Source organism: Ochotona princeps, chromosome 19 (genome assembly GCF_030435755.1).
Source record: "Ochotona princeps isolate mOchPri1 chromosome 19, mOchPri1.hap1, whole genome shotgun sequence".
Lineage (NCBI taxonomy): Eukaryota > Metazoa > Chordata > Mammalia > Lagomorpha > Ochotonidae > Ochotona > Ochotona princeps.
The window spans coordinates 12,998,030-13,018,444 of NC_080850.1; positions in this window are offsets into that span (position 1 = coordinate 12,998,030).

A 20,415-nucleotide genomic window follows, 5' to 3' on the forward strand; every position below is an offset into this window, starting at 1 on the left:
AGAAAGTCACAAAGTGGAAAAACAATGGACATACGAGAAGATTCACCAATCCAAAAATTCATTTCAGAAAGAGGAAAATAGCGCTGGGACAAATGAGCAATCCTAAAAGAGAAATATTGTAGCAAAAGACAGGAACAGTGCCAGCCTGCAACTAAACTCAAGGCAAATTTTTCATAGCGAATTCTGAGCCACCAAGGAGAAGGCATTTTCATAATAGATGTGGAACTATCAAGACATGGATAACATAGAATCAATCCTAGGTTAAGGGAGACAACAGTAAGATACGACTCTGGATAATTTCAATATCATCTTAGTAATTATTCACAATAAAGTAACAAATGATTTACCATGATTAAATACGACGGACACTCTCCTGTTCTCGTCTTCTTTAGCTTTTAATACCATGTACCACTGTATACTGCTCCATTTCTGAAAATAATCTTCTCTCTTAGATTCCACAACACTTCACTTGTCTACATATTCTATTGATCTTTCATACTTTTTAAAATGGTATTTCAAATCAAATAATAAAACACCAATATAGACACTGAAGAATGGTTAAAATAAAAAAAAAGAATACAATGTAGTGTTGATGTAGATGTGGAGCAACAGGAACTCACTGACAATACCAAAAAAAAAAATACAAAATAGGTACAACCACTTTGGGACATTTAATCATCTTAGAATATAAAATAAATATACCATAGGACCTGGCTATACATTTTCCCCCTACCAACAACAATAACCTATAAAGTTCACAGCTTTCAGCCTGGGGCAATAGTTCATTGGGCGCCGGTATATATATCAGCTGCTCCTCTTCTCCTTCAGCTCCCCTTTATTTTTTTTAATTCCGTTTCATTTTATGACACAATTTCATAGTCTGGCATTTTCCCAACCCATCCCCATGCCCCACCCATGGTGGGTTCCTCCACATTGTTGCAGTACTACAGTTCAAATCCAATCATGATTCCCTCATTGCAAGCATGTACCATGCATAGAGTCCCACATCTTATTGACCAGATATATGGAGAGGAGGAGAGACAGAGAGGAAAATATTCCATCAGATGGTTCATTTCCCAAGCAGCCACAATAACTAGAACCCAGTCAATCTGAAGCTAGGAGCCAGGAGCTTCTTCTAGGTCTCCCACATGAGTGCAGGGTCCCAAGGCTTTGGGCCGTCCAGCTTCCTGCTTTCCCAGGCCACAGGCAGGGAGCGGGATGGGAAGCAGGGACACTGGCATTAGAACAGATACCCATGGGCTCGGCAGCGTGGCCTAGTGGCTAAGGGCCTCGCCTTGATCCCATATGGCTGCTGGTTCTAATCCCAGCAGCTCCACTTCCTCTCTATCTCTCCTCCTCTCAGTATATCTGACTTTGTAATAAAAAAGTTAAATAAATCTTATAAAAAAAAAAAAAAAGAACAGATACCCATATGGGATCCTGGTGCGTTCAAGGTGAGGACTTCAGCCACTAGGCCATCACACTGTCACTTTTAAGGATATACTTGTGCATGTATTTATTTGAATGCAGAAATGAGAGTGAGAGAGAGATCTTCCATCTACAAATTCAGTGTCCAAATATCCACAACAATTGGGGCTGGGTGAGCCCAAAGCCAGCAAGTCTCCCACCTGGTTGGCAGGAATCCAAGACTGTGGGTCATCTGCTGCTTCCTAGGAACTGATCAATTCCATCCACAAATGCTATGAAAATGTAAATAATAAAAATAGAAAAATCTTTCATATTGGTGGACTGGAACATTAATTTCATCAAAACATTCATACTATCCAAGGCAATTTATAGATTCAATGCAATTCCAATCAAAATACCAGACATTCTTCTTAAATCTGGAAAAAAAATGACCCTAAAATTCCTATGGAATCACAAAAACCCTGAGTAGCTAAAGCAATCCTCAACAACAAAAACAAAGCGGTGGCCATTATGATACCAGACTTTAACATATACCTCCGGGCAGCTGTAATCAAAACAGTTTGGCACTAGTATAACAATGCAGTGAGTATTCTAATACGGATCAAAGAGTTTGAATCAGCTTTTGAGACCTATTCTCCTGCCAAACTTGGATCCTTGCCTTCTGAAATGCAACAGCAAGTAGCCTAGTGGTTTCAGGGCTTTTCTTGAAATTCATTTTAAAAGTCCACACATGCTTCAGACAGCATACTAAGCATAATTTACCGAATGCCTGATCAATTACATGATGTGCAATTACTTGTAAAAACCCAACTTCTAGCAAATTCTTCAAGTGAGCCTTGAAGACTTTACCAACAAGATATGTAGAATCTTTTGAAATTTTTTTTCTAAAATATTTTTATGTTGGCTTCTAATTTATTTTCAAATACTACTCCTCCTAACCTTCCCCATGCCTAATTCCTTTCTCTGCCGTTGCCAGTTCTGACCTGCACTTTCTGTTATCTCTGTTTTGAATGTCCCCAGCTCATCGTCCTTAATGACTTCTCTCATATTCAAAGGACTACTTCAGTTCTTGATTTTTCTTTTTAATTTTTTTTCTGTTCCAGCAACAGGAAAGATTAGGTTTGCATAAGATAAAATTAAGCAAAGCACTCTTTTATACAAGATCTTACATGCTGGGGATCAGGGATATCTTGCATTTAAGAAATTTGTTTTGTTTTGTTTTGTGCCTCTCTGATCACAAACAAAAGGAGGTCTCCTAGCAAAACAAATAAATTTTGAAAATATGATACTAGCTTTTCTATCTTAGGTTATACCTACCATCCCATGATGTACCAGATTGCAGAATGTCAAACATACAACTGTTACTAAAGGACTATACAACTGTAATAATATGGAGGAGTGAGGTGAGGGGAAATTGAAGAGGGAGAAAGGGGAAGAGGGGAATTCATAAAGATATGAAAACGTATCAAGGCAATAATACAAATAATTTTTTAAAATAAACAGTCTTAATGTGTTTTAGCAAAACAGGCATTAGATGCTAAGAATAGTGTGTGCAAGCAGCTCCTTCTAACTAAATAGGGGAGACAGAGAAATAAGAGAACAGATTAAGAAAAGCATTCTATCTACTGTGCCTGGTTTCTTATAACATAACACGCCACTTTAATCCAGTACATGCTGTGTACTGTCGAGTACACGAATACACTCATTTCATTCTTATCACAATTCTATGAGATGGAATGATATAACTGCCATCATGATAACTATTCTACAGCTGAGAAACAGACAACTAGTCAATATTCAGGCTCTTAAACGTTATGCCACAAAGCCTCCATCTCTGGTGGGTGATGTGAAGCAACTGAGGGAAGCAATGTGGTGACTACACATGTCATCTGAACCCAGCACAACAGCGGCCCACAGTAACAGCTGGCACATACTTGTGTTTGCTGCTTGGTCCAGAAACAGAAAAACAATCCATATATCAAATTCAGAGGCAAAACTGATCATCGTTAGCCACTAACTCTCCACTCCAAGATCTTCAGCAAACACAGATATTTTCTACTGTCATGCGATTGTTTTGTTTGAATTAGGTTGGTTCATGGGTTCATTTACTAGAGGAAAACCTTCCAGAGAATAAAGACTATTATAGTACATATACTTCGGGAAATACAAGTAGATGTAAAAATTTGCCATCATTTTCCCATTTAAATAAGGACTAGTACCTTGCTTTGTTGGCCAAGAGCCAGTCAAGCCAGCCCAAGGATTCTCTCCTCTTTGTACACACACAGCCAACGTACGGCTTGTGTCCAACTGCCCTATGATGCTTCTCTCACTGTTTGCATGAAACAAACGCTTGAAATAAAATTTACTCTTTGCTCTCAGCAAGAACTAATACTTATCAAATGCCCTGGTCAAACACAATAAAATCATACTGTGTAAGGAAATTGCTTTTGTAATTGATTTACTAGTTTTCATAGAGAAAAAGCATTGTAGTAGCATTTTCATTAAATTGCTTGTCTACAACAAGCAGAAAATATCTAGTTTTCAGCTTTTAAAGACCCAGAATATTTGCTGTTTGTATGCTTTTTTGATGTAATAGGATGGGGAAAAACACTGAACTTAATGGTGCACTGTGAGGTAAACAAAAGACCCAGACATGTCCATTGTCGAAGAGAAGTATAGAATTAAATACTACTTATGGGGATGGAAATGCTTTTCTTTATGCTGTCTTGTGTTAAAACATAGAAATATAAAGTCAGAGAATAATCTGGCTTTGCTTATATTACAAAAATATTCTAACCCCTGTCATGAGCCTGAAGGCAGAGTCCAGCCAATAAGAACAACTGCAGAGCCTCAGAACATACTTCCCAGGACACATTATATCCTTTGAGGCCCCACAAGAAGTTCATAATTGTCAAACAACAGCTTTTTACCATGTGAAATGCATACACTTTGTTCAAAAGAGATAAAGATAATAAACTGTACACATGTTTTCCTCTGGTCTACTGCTTGATAACTAAACCCCAACACTGCACTGCTGCCTAAAATCATTCATTAACCATTTCCACATTGAACTGTGAACTTCACCAAAGACAAGATACATGTGTGTGCATATGTGTACAGTTTTATTCCCAAGGCCAAGCCCATAATCCATTCTTCCTTTTGAACAAACAGCTGCATTTTAACTTTTCTATGAGTCAAATAGAAAATATGTCTGAAAGAATATCAAAACAACACTTTTCACAGGTACCTTTCTGGATTAAAAAAAAATGTGTTAAGATTTTATTTGATCACTGCTTAGTACGCCACATTAAAGGAGAAAAAAAAAGTTTACAAATTAGGGGAAAAAAACAAGAGTAACAAAAACATAGTAAGAATGAAAGAAAACATCGATTGGAACCGTCACTTGGAACCCACTGACCAAAATCTCGAATTCCAATTCCAAATGGCATTTCTTGCTTATCTGTAAGTATACATTAACTATGCTTACTTATGATGAGCACTGTGAAAAACTAAGAAAAAAGTGTTCTGGACAACGAGCCTATTTCAGGAAACCCATGTGACATATTAGCACAATGTCAGAACATTCGTTTACCCAACAATTAAAAAACAAAGCAGCCACTTGCTTAGTACAAAGATTGGTGCAAAGATTCAACAGAAGACCTACAATGTAAATCTGATGCTGTTTTTGAAGATCATGGGTAAATTTGGGATGATACACAGAGCTTTTCTCCAGGGGAGGGTGGGTGATTTGGCAACACATTTAAATACGAGCATGTTCTGCACAGAACTTCCTATTTGCAGACCTCCAAAAGCCAATGCACAGTGCACACACACACATAGCTAAAGATGTACCTACCTTCCCAGTTCTACCAATTCCATCTCCTGCTGCCCAAGCAATTATCCAACATGCTGCTTATTTGATCTCTGCATTTCACTTAAATTCAGGTTTTATTCTGGCCTGAAGCCTCTTGATTAGAAAGGTTAGAAAGGAAGTTGACACAGACATGGCAATAGGGCAGGTGATCTCACTCAGTCCTTTTGCAATTCTGGAGAACTTCCTGAAATAGCTCATAGAAATTAGTAAATGATTCCAATATGGTTTTTATAACCTTTCCTAACTTCATCAATCAACTTACAGCACTTTCTATTTTAAAGGCTTTATAAAAAATATTTCCCATTTTAAATAAGTAGAAAAGAAGACAAAAATGAAGCTGAATCATTTATAAAAATCAAGGTGAGGTGTCAAATTCCAGATAGAAACAAAATGCTGGGCTGACATTTAAAAGACTTGTTTGTACAAAGGACACTTTTTTAAAAAAAAATTAATTATCTTTCTCTCACTTTATGTATTATAATTTATGGATTACTGCAATTCATAATTGAATAATATGTAGATGTCACTTCAGGCTACTAAACTAATTCTCCTACTTGGAATTGCCTGTCTAAATAAGAATGCCACTAACTTAAGCATTTTCTCTCTGATTACAGACACTATAGATTTGCAGTCACCTCCGTGTAATATAAATCAATAAAGAATAATTTTCCAGGCAGTAAATCAATTGTCAGTTCACAGACCCTAATACCCCTGTGCAGAATTTATTGAGAAAATGAATGGCAGTCTTGTTAGGAGACGTACGGCATGCTTTATAGGAACATAATAGTGTAAACCTCAAACTATTACCTTCACTACAGTGAAGAACTCAACAAGAATAACCCTTTCATTCCCATAGAACACAAATGCAATTGGAGTTTCTAGTATCAGAGCCAAAAATTGTAAATATATAAAGATAGCACATCTTTGTTGACAATGTTACAGATAGTATAACCCCTTTCATGGAATTTTCCATATCTCGGTTGTGATATACCTGACAAGTTAATACCTTGTATCTCTTAATTTTGTTTATCTGCAAACTTCTTGACATATCCTAACAGTTGAAATATTCGCCATGGAATGGAGTCTTCATAAGCTACAGAATGGAGTGTGTTGGGGTTGCTGCTAACTATTCATAATGTGGCCAGTTCAAATGGAAAAATACTATAAACACAAAGCAGTGATTTTTAAAAATGCAGTAATCACAAAGAATAGCCTGTCTACATATAATACGCCATTTACAACTTATTCAGATTATTTGTTGAAATGGTAACCATGGCAATAGAAGGGAATAAATGAAATTCATTATTGAAATTAATTTCAGTGATGTCTTCTAATCTTTTTTTAACGGGCCCACTGAAAAGCTTGAAAGTACACATGTGGTTCACATGAATTTCCATTGGCCAGAACTTACTAGGAAAACATTTTGAAAGAGCAGACTTTGCACTCTGGAAAAGAATTCTTCTGGGGAAGGACCTAAAAAACCAAGGATCAGCCGAGTATCATCCCAATCAGGTAAAAAACCCAACATAATATTTGCAACCATTTACAACATTATGGCATTAATTGACATGGTATTGATTAACCAATATGTTACTAGGGAAATGCAGGTTCTCGACCACAACCTGTGACTTCCTCATAGACATTTCAATTTTGGTTTATATTCAACCATGTTCTATATACCTTAAAATGGCTATAGATTGCTATTCAGCTGTCTCTTGTCTATTTCAATGTTAGTATTTAGCTTTTTATAGCATTGAAGCATGATTTTGCTAAACCTGGTTGTTTTTCAGGTAGTCTAACTCTATCACTTTAACAGGACAAATGTCAACAGTTTAGGTGAACGTTTTTGGGAGGGGTGTGCAGAGAAATCTTCAACACCCCAGAGAGGAGTAATGGTCTCACCAAGAAGCCATTGAACTTACCAGGACAATAAGATGCTGGACTTTATGATTGGTCAAAACCTCCAATGAAAGAATCTCAACTGAATTTGAACTATGGAAATGCAACAAGGTGAAGCAATCCACCGTGGGGGGGTGGAGGGTTTGGGGAGGGGCGGGGGGAATCCCAGTGCATAAAAAAAAAAAATGTGTCACATAATGCAATGAAATTAATAAATAAAAAAAACAAGGATCACAATAAAGGTATTTTCAAAAGTTAAATCATTAGGATTGGGGAATACAAAAAATATATAGTAACAGCCCAGAGTATCTCAAATAACACTTGATTTAAATTAGCCTAAGATACTGATTTTAAAAATACAGCCAATGATAACATTGCAGCATATATCCAAAATACTACATGTAAAGAAATAGATGGGGCTTGGTGCAACAGCCTAATGGCTAAAGTTCTTTCCTTGCATGCCCAGAATCCCATATGGGTGCCACTTCGTATTCCGGCTGCCCTGCTTCCCATCCAGCTCCAAGCTTGTGGCCTGGGAAAGCAGTCGAGGACGACCCAAAACCTTGGGACCCTGCACCCACGTGGGAGACCTGGAAGAGGCTCTTGGCTTCTGACTCCTGGCTTCAGATCGAATCAGCTCCAGCTGTTGTGGTCATTTGGGGAGTGACAGACAGTCTCTCCTCCTCTCTGTATATCTGATTTTCCAATAAAAATAAGTCTTTTTTTACAAAGAAATATATGAAAATATATGAAATTAGGTCAATCTACGCAAATAAACAGTATCCTCTGAACAAGTAGAAAGAAGATAACCGTTGTATATTCACTGAGAGTGCAGAGGCCCCTGCAGACCATATGGTGTATTTACAGAGAACCATAAAACACTTTATTTGAAGACTTAGAAATCAAAGTTTGAAAATCAGGTGGCTCGAAATCAACATCTCAAAGAAAAGACAGTTTTTTAGATACATTCCTGTGACTACAAAGGTGTGAACTTCATCTGCTAGTTTGAAATATGTCAAAGAAACATATTTGGATTAGAGTATCTGACTATGCTTCAGTAAATACTATTATTTTAAGTACAGGACAAATTAAACTGGAGAACTTGACAGGAAAATAATGCCATATCCATTAATGTGCACATAAACAGATTTTAGTTGTTGAAATAGGTTTTAGTTATAGAGATATATGAAAGACTATGCCAACAGAAGTTTGATTAACATTCTACATAAATATCTTAAGTGTGTTTGAGTCAACTGCTAGCTAACCTATGTCCCAACAGTTATAAATAGCTTTATTCATTACTGAATACCCAGAATCTATCTTAGAGCCTGAGTGTGTGTGTGGGGCGGGGGACAGCTCAATAAGTAGTTACTAAAGCAATAATGAGTAAATATAAAAGGACCTAAGGCATTATTTATATTTTTCTGTAATACTCAAAATAGTCATGGCATCTAAAAGAATTGAATCTCTACAAAATGAAGAAGAATGTTTGGAAGACAGATTTATAAACATGAGAATAAGTAAAATGTGAATCCTAAGTGAGAAGAAAAAAAGCCAAGGATTCATAAATGTCAAGAGGTGCAGACAGCTGGCCTAGAAGTCAACATGCTGGTTACGATGCTCTGCCCACTTCACAGTGGCACATTGGGTTAGCTTTCACTTTCATTTCTGAATCCAGGTTCCCACCACTTCCAATCTTGTAAGGCAGCAGGTGACAGCTTAAATAACTGGGTCCTTACCACCCATGTGGAAAATTTAGATTAAGTTCCAAGCTTCAGCTTCAGCCTAGTTTTCCCCCAACTGATGTAGGTATTTGGAAAAGGGAACCAGTGAACCCTGTTGTCAGCAACTCTGGCAGTACACACCTCTCATCCCCCCACCCTACTCCACACACACACACAACGTAAAGACAGTTATAGTGTGGACAATGTTACAGTTCCATAGCTAGAAATGAGGTGAGTCATAGCTTTCCAAGTCCCAGATTTTGAATTTAAATAAAAGACATAGGAATTAATTATAAAACTGCAGCAGTTGGTAACATTCTTGATAGGAGGAAAAACAAAGGATCCCCAAATCACCAAACCATTTATCAAGCCCTTTGACAGCCTTAAACACACACACACACACACACACAAAAATGCATGTAAACTTCAGGACGTTCCAAACCCAAGATCTTACTTGCCGCTGTGACAAGGAGGAGGTGTTACTGACATCTACTGGGTAAATGTCAAGACCCTGCTAACCATGTTACAACAATTAGAATAGAAATTACCTACCACAAGCTCCTTAACCTTCATCAAAAATAACAGAGAGGCTAGCTTTGTGACATGGCCCGTTCAGTCACCACCTGAGAAGCCAGCATCCCTTATGTGTACTAGTTCAAATCCAGACTACTCTACTTCCCAGCCTGTGAATGCACACAAGAAAGCTATGGAAGATGAACAAAGTGCCTGAGACCTGAATGGGAGACCTGAATGAAGCTCCTGAATACGCCCTGGTCCTGGCCCTGGTGGCACAGTCAATGCAGTCTCTTACGGAGTTAACGAATGAATGCAAGATCTCTCTCTCTCCTTCTCTCTTCCATGTAACTCTGCCTCTTAAATAAAACAAATATTTAGAAAAAATAACAAAATAAGAGTTATATACAATAGTATTCCCAGGTGCAAGTGAAGGTGGGACAAGAATATCCAAGACTTTACTCTTCTGATTATAATCTGAAGAATTCCTTGTGAGTGACTCAGGCTTCAAGGAATAAAGTCACTTCCAACTTCATAGTTTGCCTCTCATTTTATGTATCAATATAGCTCAAAGCATTTTGTAAGAATTCTTGTGAAATCATCAGCTCTAAGAAACTGAGAGATGTATGTACATTTTATAGAGGTAAAAAATACATCTTATTCTATTATGAATAAAAGAACTTGTGATAAATCTAGACTGGGTTCATTTCTTTATGCTTATGAGGGCAGAAAATGGGCCCATTAAAATAGTTTCCCTTACTAGTGACCTACAATGGTTTAAAAAAAAAGGCATATCTTAGATTTCTAGTTACTATGTGAATTTGCACTTACACTACACTTAAAAAATATAGTGCACACCAAATTCAAATACACTGTTTTGAAATGCTATATTTGGACTGCAAGTTATAATCAAGCATTCTATATTGCCATGAGCTTTAGTGCATCAGTAGTATGTGAAATATACTTTAAAGATACCGTCATTATTTATAATAATTGAAATTCATAGAAACTAACAGCCAGAAATATTTGACCTTTACCTTCCAATATGCTAAGTCAAATCCACTTAAAACACTGCCCAAATCAGCATTAAGAGCTACTATCCTAGTGTATTGGGAGTCGTCATCAGTTTTTAAAGATATCTGTTACAATATTAGTAGTAACCGGCTGAATATATTACTCTTTCCAATCAACACATTTTTATTTTGATAGGAATGCATTAAGGCTGAGCTTCCATACAATTCCAGTAGTGACATTTCAAAGACCCCCCAAGCTGGAACACATATGTATATTAAGCTACATGGGGAGGAATTACTAGGGGCCAGTCAACTTTTTGGAACATCTAATCATACCAGTTTCACATGTGCTGAAACAAAGTGGCACCAACTATGGATTAAAACAAAAATTTAATCTTCAATAGCTGTAAAGGCTGCAAGTTTAAAAATAAGGTGTCAACATAGTTGATGCCTTCTGGAAACTCTAAGAAAAAAAAAATCATGTCAGACCCTGTGCAACGGTTCAATAGCTAATCACTCGCCTTACAAGCACTAGGATGCCATGTAGGTGCCAGTTTGTACCCCAGCTGCTCCACTTGCCATCCAACTTCCTGCTTGTGGCCTAGGAAAGCAGCAAAGGATGGCCCAAGGCCTTGGGACCCTGCACCCACGTGGGAGACCTGGAAGAAGCTCCTGACCCCTGGTCTCAGATCAGCTCAGTTATGGCTGTTGCAGCCACTTAGGGAGTGAACCAGTGGATGGAAGATCTGTCCTTTTGTATTTCCTTCTGTCTGTTAATCTGCCTTTCCACTAAAAATAAACAAATCTTTTTTAAAAATCCATGTCTTGAAAAGATGACAACTTGGAAGATAGTACCTGTATATTGTAATATTAGTGCAATCTCTAACAACCTGTATCCAATGCAATAAGATAATGTGATATAATCTATAAACCAACAATTAATGTCAGAATACTTAAGCTCTACATCGAAAAACTGTAAAACCTACTATACCCTCAATACACTATGTTAATCCGTAATGGGGGGGGGGGGGAGTGCAGGGAAGTCTTTCAGGACCATAAAAAGAGTGAGGAAAAAGTACAAGATAGCCTATCAGGATCAAATCTGGTAATTCACAGACAACAGACTTAAAGCAGCACTAAACAATAGAAAAACTACTATACCAATGCATGAGGGGGGAAGCGGGTGCGATCCTGACAACCTCTTAACAGGAGGTCATGTGCGTGGAGCAGGAGGGCACTCCAGAGTGGAGCAGGTGGTAAGGAGGAAGCTTGGATCCCAACCATGAAGACTCCCAGACCTTCACCACAAACTGTTAATACAAGCAGCAAGGACTATATCCCAACTCCCAAGGAGGCCACAGGGAATTGGATGCCCTCGGATGCCGAGTACTCTGAGGTCAACCACCCCCAACCAGAGCTTCCGCAGGGGATGGAAGAAGTCCAAACACTACCGTGCAGAAACCAACGTCATTGGAAAGACAACCAGAAGCCCTGAGCGGTCCACAGAAACAGAAGAACAATAAACGTCCTTCGGGACCAGGGAGGAGAGCTTTCTCTGGTCCGAGCCTGGCTCCACCTCTGGACCCCCACCCTCCCTCGCAATGACCATCGGGGTCGCTCCGAAAACCCCTCATAGCAAACAAACAATCATACAAACTAAAAAAACCTAAAATAAATAGACAAACAACAAAAAGTAGAGCTTGGAATCTGACAGGAAAGAGCTGGCATGGATTGGCTCATGCCTCGCTGGGTGGGACACAAAGATTAGTCACTCCTCACCATGGTGTTGATGATTTTCCTGCATGCCCCCCCCCAAAAAAAAAATATTCTGCACCTTAATTGTCGACAAATGTCTTGTTAGAGTTACAAGCCAGTCTAGATTATCCTAAAATCTGCCAAGAACAGCAAAATTGTACTTCAACACAACAAATAGCTAAATACTAAAATGAAATAGACACGAGACAGCTGAATGGTACCTTATAGCCATTTTAAGGTATATAGCAGCCGGTCCTGTATATAAACTAAAATTGAAATGTCAATGAGCTAATCATAGGTTGTGGTTAAGAACTTGCTCTTTTTTTTTTTTTTTTTTTTTGAACATATTGGTTAATATAAACCATTTCAATTCCATAATGTTACAAATTGCTGTTGATGTTATATTGGGACTCTTAACTGACCGGGATGATATTCTACCAGCTCTAACTTCGGACCAGAAATGGTCTCCCCAAGAAACTGTTCAACCCATCTGGACAATAAGTAGCTGGACTCTATGCTTGGTATACATTTGCAAGGAAAGAATCTTGATTGAATTTGAACTGTAATACTACATCAAGGTGGAGGAATCCACCAGGGGGGAGGGACGTTTGGAGGGGTGGGGGGATTCCCAGAGCCTATGAAACTGTCACATAATGCAAAATAATTAATAAAAAAAAATCCATGTCTTGCTTCTATTGTAGTTTTTTGCAATTCCCAGTAATCCTGGGCATCACGAGGCTGAAGCACAGTTTTACTCTGCTTTCGACCTTATCACCAAAGGGCCTTCTGTGTTTCTCTGGCTCTTTGTCATGCATCTGTCTTACTTACCTAAAGACACCAGTCATTGGATTAGGGTCACTGTGATTCTGGGTTGATTTCATCCCCCAGTCACTGTGAGGTTCTGGGTGGATATAGTCTAGACGCAGGCATTATTTTACCCTTCTCTCTTTATCATTCCTGATTTCTTATCAACTACACTTTTTCTTTAACAAAAAGCCCTAATTCTGCATATCACACTCTAATTTTCCTTGGATCACCGAGACTGAAATTAGTTATGGATCACTATTTTTAAGGATCCATTTTCACATCTAAAATATGGCATCAATATCAACATTCACTTGAAATAATGTGGCTAATATGCCACTTTGGGTTTAAAAAAATGGCTGGGAATATAAGATGAGTGATTTCATTTTTTAATGTCTGGATTATCAGGAAGATAAAATAAAGCAACCACGATAAAACCTAGTTGGGGATTAATCCCTACTCTTTCGCTGAATAGTTATTAGACTTTAGGCAAATTGCCCAGATTCCTCTAAACTCAAATTATCTATTTGGAAAACAAAGTAATTTAGATTTTAATAAGACAAAAATCTGCCTACAATTATGCCTGAAACTGAGATCCAATGGTTGGTCAGATTACACATTTTACTTGGTCAATTCATGACAGTTTATCTGTATTTGGATTTAAATGACTTCAGGCAGAGAGGAGAGTCTCCAGTTTGCAACAGGCACAGCTTTTCTCACCAGTCTTAACTAAGTCCATTGTCCCTGGAAGTCAGAGTGTGTGTGGCTGCATTGTAGATATATAGCAAACAGGAAGACAGAGCGAAGTTAGAGGCTACCTGTGTGAATAATGACTAGCTTTGTAGTGTAGGAAGAAGAAATTTACCACCAAGAAATAAAGTATATTCTATGGGGTGTTTTTTGTTTTTGTTTTTTTCTGCCTTCATTTCTTTTTTGTTCAAGATATTTTATTATTATTATTATCATTTCATGATACAATTCCATAGGCTCCTGGGATTTCCCTTATCCTCGCCCCAAATTAGGACTCCCCCACCCAGTTCCTCTATATCATTACTAAAGTATAGTTCTTCATACACAGTCATATGTCCATCATTGCGGGCATGGACAATGGCAGAGAGTCCAGCATCCTACTGTCAAGATATAGTAAACAGTTTCATTGTAAGTCCATCTATGTCTGGAAGTAGAGATGCATACTACATTGTATCCTCATATCTGGATATGTTAGTCTCCATTTCACAGTTACTGTACATCCCATTAAATGAAAAACCACAATACAAAATCAACAACAGGAAGAAAAATAGAAATTTACAGTGCCATGAAATTAAATAACATGTTATTAGATATGACAGTCTCCATTACACAGCTACTATGCATCCCCTTAAATGAAAAGCCACAAAACAAAATCAACAACAGGAAGAAAAAAGAAATTAACCACACCATGAAGTTAAATAACATGCTACTGAATGACTAATGTGTCACTAAAAAAATGAAAAAGAAAATCAAGAACCTTCGTGAAGGAAATGATGCCACTGCATGATCTATGACTCACTGATTAATCAGAAGAAACTGTTTTGAAGAGATCAAACTACCAAAAACAAAAACATCAAAATCCATGAGATATAGTTTCTGCTGATTTTTGTTGGTGAAACGTGTCTCTTCTAGACAAAAAAATAGATGGGCTTTGTTTTTTAATTCAGTCTACTAATCTATGATGTTTGATTGTGCTCAAGTCATTTACATTCAGGGTTAATATGTATGGGTGGTAATTTGGTCCTGTCATTTAGCAGTGGGTTGTTCATTGATTTAGTCTCCTGTTGTCATTTTACTGGGATGTTCTTCCCATTTGCCTTTGGTTTTGGTGGGTGCTATTCCTCTTCTCTGTCAAGAGAACATCTTGAAGTATCATTTGTAAGGCAAGTTTGGAAGAGGCAAATTCTTTTAACTTTTCTTTACTGGGGAAGAATTTTATTTCATTTTCAAAGACAAAAGAAAGCTTTGCTGGATATGTTATCCTAAGCCAACAATATTTTTCTTTTTAGAATCTGGAATATGTCACTCCATTCCCCTTGCCTGTAGAGTTTCCCGTGACAGATCTCCTGTGAGTTTAATTGGCATTCTTTCATATGTCAATTGATTTTTTTCACATGCACATAAGGATCTTTTCCTTATGTTTGATTGAAGAGAGCTTGATGATCATGTGCCGTGGTGAAGATGGCTTTTGATCAAGCCTGTTTGGAGTTCTGTACCCCTCCTGGATGTTGTTTCCCAATTCGTTCTCTAGATTAGGAAAATTTCCCTTATTATTTCAGAATATATATATTTGTAAAACCAGTTTCTCTTTCTGCACCTTCTGGGACTCCCATAACTCTTATATTAGGCCTCTTAATAGTGTCTTTCAATTCTTGAATACTTTTTTTTTGGCCTGATCCAGCTCTGCTTCCAGCCTTTTTTTTTTTTTTTTTTGCTTCCCCTTTGTGACAGGAAATATCTTCCAATTCTGAGATTCTTTGTTCTTCTTGCTTCATTCTATTTTGGAGACTCTCCACTGTACTTTTAATTTTTTCTGCTGTATTCTTAATCTCCTATATATCAGCCTTGATTTGCTTTATTGCTGCTATTTCTTGTGTAACATCTTCCTTAAATTCTTTGAACTCTTGTATGTGCTTCTCATCATTGATCAGAAGCTTTATAATGAGTTTTCTGAATTCTGTGTCCCCCATTTTCTCGATGTCTTCCTCAGTACACTCTGAGGTAACATAGGTTTGCTCCTTTGCAGGGGAGTCTTCAGTAATATACATTGTGCCTTTGTGTCTTCTTTTGCTCTTGGTCATTGTACTTCTGGTTATCAGGATCTTCTCCTTCGGGCAGGTTTCTAAGTTATGTCACCCACAGGTCTACAGTTCGATTTTACTTATTGCAGTTAGTACACAGCTCTTTGCTTGCAGCCAATTGTGCTACTTCCTCCAGCGAGTCCCAGGTCCGGGTTCTTACGTTAGATTTCCACCATGGTCTCTGTAGCCCCAGCTCCTGGCTTACCATGCTCCACCTCCTGTGATTCCATGCTGAGGTTGTACTGTTGTCTCTGCAACCTTTGTCCCACTTCCAATTGGAGCAGGTCCCAAGATTAGGGAGACACCAGGAGTCCTATATAGCTAGGTTGTTGGTGACAATAATCTTGCAAGTACCTGTTGGTCGTTAGGTCTGGGTGCCACAAGGACCTATTCTTACCCATGAGATGTCCCAGTCAGTATTATTTTCCTGCAGGACCAGTGCAATTCACTGAACTCAGTGAGTTCTCTCCCAGCTAAGCACATGCGCAGTAAACTGTTTTCCCCTGTAGTCCTAAAACATTTGCCACAGCACAAAATGGCACCTGACATGCCACAGTGTACAAAATGCCACCTGACATGCCATTACTACAGTTCTTGATCTGCTGGCCATCAGGTCTGAGGGCTACCCAGACCTGTCTTGGGTGGAACCTGTAGAATGCCTCATCATTGAAGTTCACTGAGTCAGGAATGAGTTTACTCCCAGCTCAGCGTATGCTCAGTCCTTTCCTTTGCTTTTGCCTCCTTATGCAAAATGGTGCCCAGTTCAGCTCTAGAGGACTGACTGGGCTGTGAAATCCACCCTGTTCTCGCAATGCCCATCTGGGATCTGCCACTCTGTCTCTGCTCCTGGTCAAATCAAACGGACCAGCAGAATGGACAGTTCTTCGTCTGGGTTCACCTCCCAAGCTCCCAGTGAAAGTCCTTTCCCACCTGGTTGCTGGTGGAGTTCTGGCTGCTGGTGGAGTTCAGATCGCCATTAGCTGAATTCTGCTGGAGTATCAGTCACTGCAACATCACACCATTGTTTTTGTTTCTTTCCTGTGTCTGTCAGTCTCCAGGTGCCCCTCTGCTGTTGTCTGTCCTCTCCTATTTCCTGGAATGTGTCCTCTCTGCTTCATCCTGATTAAATGTTTCTCCGTCCGTTTGAACATGTCCTTACCCTATTCTGCCATCTTGATCATCTTCCTATTCTATTTTTAAGAAAACTCCATTTTCAAAAAATTTTTATTTCTACTCCTGTAACTTCATGCACATAGTTTTACCTCTAAGACATCATTCTGCATTTAGTCAACTGTCTTTTATTTCATGACACCCACTGTGACTTTTCAATACATGAGATCCTTTGAAGGACAACAAAGGCAGAAACGTAAATTACAATTAGCATACATCATTATACCATCATTCTCACAATTATCAGATTTTTAACTCATTTTTATTTCAATTGATGATGATTTTCCAGGACAACACAGCATTCTTTACTTAATTGTGTAGGATGTAATGGAAAACCCTAATCATCACTCCTAATGTTTGCAGGAACAAGTACAGAAATCTAACCTTGTGTAAATTTAACAAGGGCTTTTTCTTTTACCACTTTTCTTTGGCTGAGGAATGATAGAACAGGATTAATGGGCAATTTTCTTTCACCCAAAAATCATTTTTAAACCCATTTAACCTTCAGACTTAACAATGGGATGTGGTAAGAACTCCCTTCACCTCCCATGCCCCTGTTCCATTTATGGTAGCCCTATAGAAAAGCTTGAAGCTCAGAGTACACTGAAAATGTTAACACGAAACTACTGACCAATAGTCTAATGTCAAAAGTCCGGAGAATCTGACAGAAGCTGTGGAGCAGTCCTGGTATTCTTGGTACTTAAAATGTGTGAGAGAAATACCAATATCCTTGGACAACGACTTCGCACACTGAAGCTATAATTGCCAAGTGACCAGATGTCAATATAGTCAGCTCTCTGAAATGGCTATAGGAATTCTATGGGGTCTGCAATGCTGAGATACTTAGTTATCTTGCTGACAGCAAAATAAACTACTGTCACCAAGCCTTTCATATCCGGTCCCTTTAGAAGTCAATTCCCTTTAAAGATCAGTGATTTGAAGTGCCTTATCTGTTAACTACCAGTGATAACAAACACAGGGACATCACAGCCAGTAATAGTCTAAGTATGATATGTATACATTTCTCTTCATTTGCCCATCCTTATCATATGCTAATCTTATCCAAATAATCTTTTGGTTAAAGGAATGGTCACATTCAAATATTCTAAAGCAAAATCCAGGAACTTGGGTAGCTCATCTTAATTTACATTTATAAGCTTATAAGATTATATATATTATGTATCATATTACATATTATAACCACTAGAGAAAACATGGAGTAAATTTTACATTTCTCACAGACCCTCAGACATTCAAAATTGCTGAATGACACAAAATAAGATGATTCTTAAACCCTATGTGACACAGTTACTTAAGCAAGCATTATCTACTACATATATAATTCATTCTATGGATCAACCTTAAGAATATGTCCTGGGCCCGGCAGCGTGGCCTAGCGGCTGAAGTCCTCGCCTTGGGGACCCCGGGATCCCATATGGGCGCTGGTTCTGGTCCCAGCGGCTCCACTTCCCATTCAGCTCCCTGCTTGTGGCCTGGGAAAGCAGTCGTGGACGGCCCAAACCTTTGGGACCCTGCGCCTGCATGGGAGACCCGGAGGAGATTCCTGGTTCCCGGCTTCGGATTGGCACATGCCGGCCCGTTGCGGCTCACTTGGGGAGTGAGACATCGGATGGGGGATCTTCCTCTCTGTCTCTTCTCCTCTCTGTATATCCGGCTTTCCAATAATAACAAAATCTTTTTTTAAAAAAAAAAAAGAATATGTCCTATACTTATGAATATTTAATCCAATTCTAAAATGTTTTGACACCTTTTGCTCTGCATTTCCTCCTACTTGAATATTTACAATGACTAGGAAATACATCCTGTACAATAACTACATTTTATCTTTTGCTATAACTAAATCCAAAATGCTCAAACTTCAAATTCTTCATATTTAAAAAGCTCAATTAAACTAAATGTGTCTCAACATAATGTTTAGCACTTAACATGCTTATTCAGCTTCTTAGAACAAGAGATCTTTACTTAGCAAACAAATAAATTAGACAACTATAATATGATCTATTTAAGGAATAGTAAAACATTAAGAAATACATAGTCATAACAACAAAATACACACACACATTTAACTGGAACAATTTCTTATTTCCAGCATATTGATGAGTTGTAAAATTGTCAAAACGAAATAAATAAGACAAATTGACATTTAAAACTTTGGTGATTATAATCAGGGTAGTATACAATTTTAGAAAATTACATACAGTTATTTCTGTCTGCAGAAAATTTGCCTTATTATTCTCTTCAGGTATCAAAATTCATGGATGCTCAAGTTTCTTATAAAAACTAATATAATATCTGGACATATCTTTCACATATCCTATCAGGTACATTATATCATTACTAGATCATATACAAAACATGCTATGCCAAGCATTACTAGATCATATTGTTTAAATGATTTGGAAAATGATGTGCAATTGAGTATAAATACATTTTTTAAATATTCCTAATCAGTGAATCCAAGTAAATACTATACATACTGAAAATTAAGGATACCTTACAGTTTAAAATTTTCAATTCACAATTTAAACAGATATTCAATCAACTTCAAAATGTCACTAAAAAAGTTGGAATTATGGGGTCCAGTGTGGTAGCCCAGTGCCTGAAGTCCTCGCCTTGCTAGCACCAGGATCCCATATGGGTACCTGTTCTAATTCAGGCAGTCTGGCTTCCCATCCAGCTCCCTGCTTGTGGCCTGTGAAAGCAGTCGAGGACGGTACCAAGGCCTTGGGACGCTGCACCCATGGCTCCTGGCTTCAGATCAGCTCAGGTCCGGCCATTGTGGCTGCTAGGGGAGTGAATCAACTAACAGAAGATCTTCCTCTCTGTCTCTCCTCCTCTTTGTACATCTGCTTTCCAATGAAAATAAATAAATCTTTTAAATTTTTTTTTAAACTTGGAGTTACAGATAGAAAGAGAGACATAGAGAGAACTTTCGTGTACTGATTCAGTCCCCAAGTGGCATCAATGGTCAGGACTGGCTGAGCTGAAGCCAGGAGCCAGGAGCTTCTTCCGGGTATCCCCAATTGGTGGTAGGGACTCAGATACTTAGACCACCATCTGCTGCTTTCCCAGGCCACCAACAGAGAGCTAGATGAGAGGTAACAAGGCCAGGATACCAATTGGCATACATATGGGATGCTGGCATCAAATGTAGCAGCAGCTTTACCCATTCTACACAATGCAAGTCCCAAAGAGAAATTTAAAGCAACTAGGAAAAATAAGACATCTTGGGCATAAATGAACAAACAGAAACAGCAGAAATTTAGCATTAGCTATTATCAGTATAAGCGAGAAGGCAATAAGATAACCTCTTTAAATGCTCAAGCATACAAAAAAAGGGTAAAATGGAGAACTTAACTCAGCAAATGCTCAACAGCATTAGC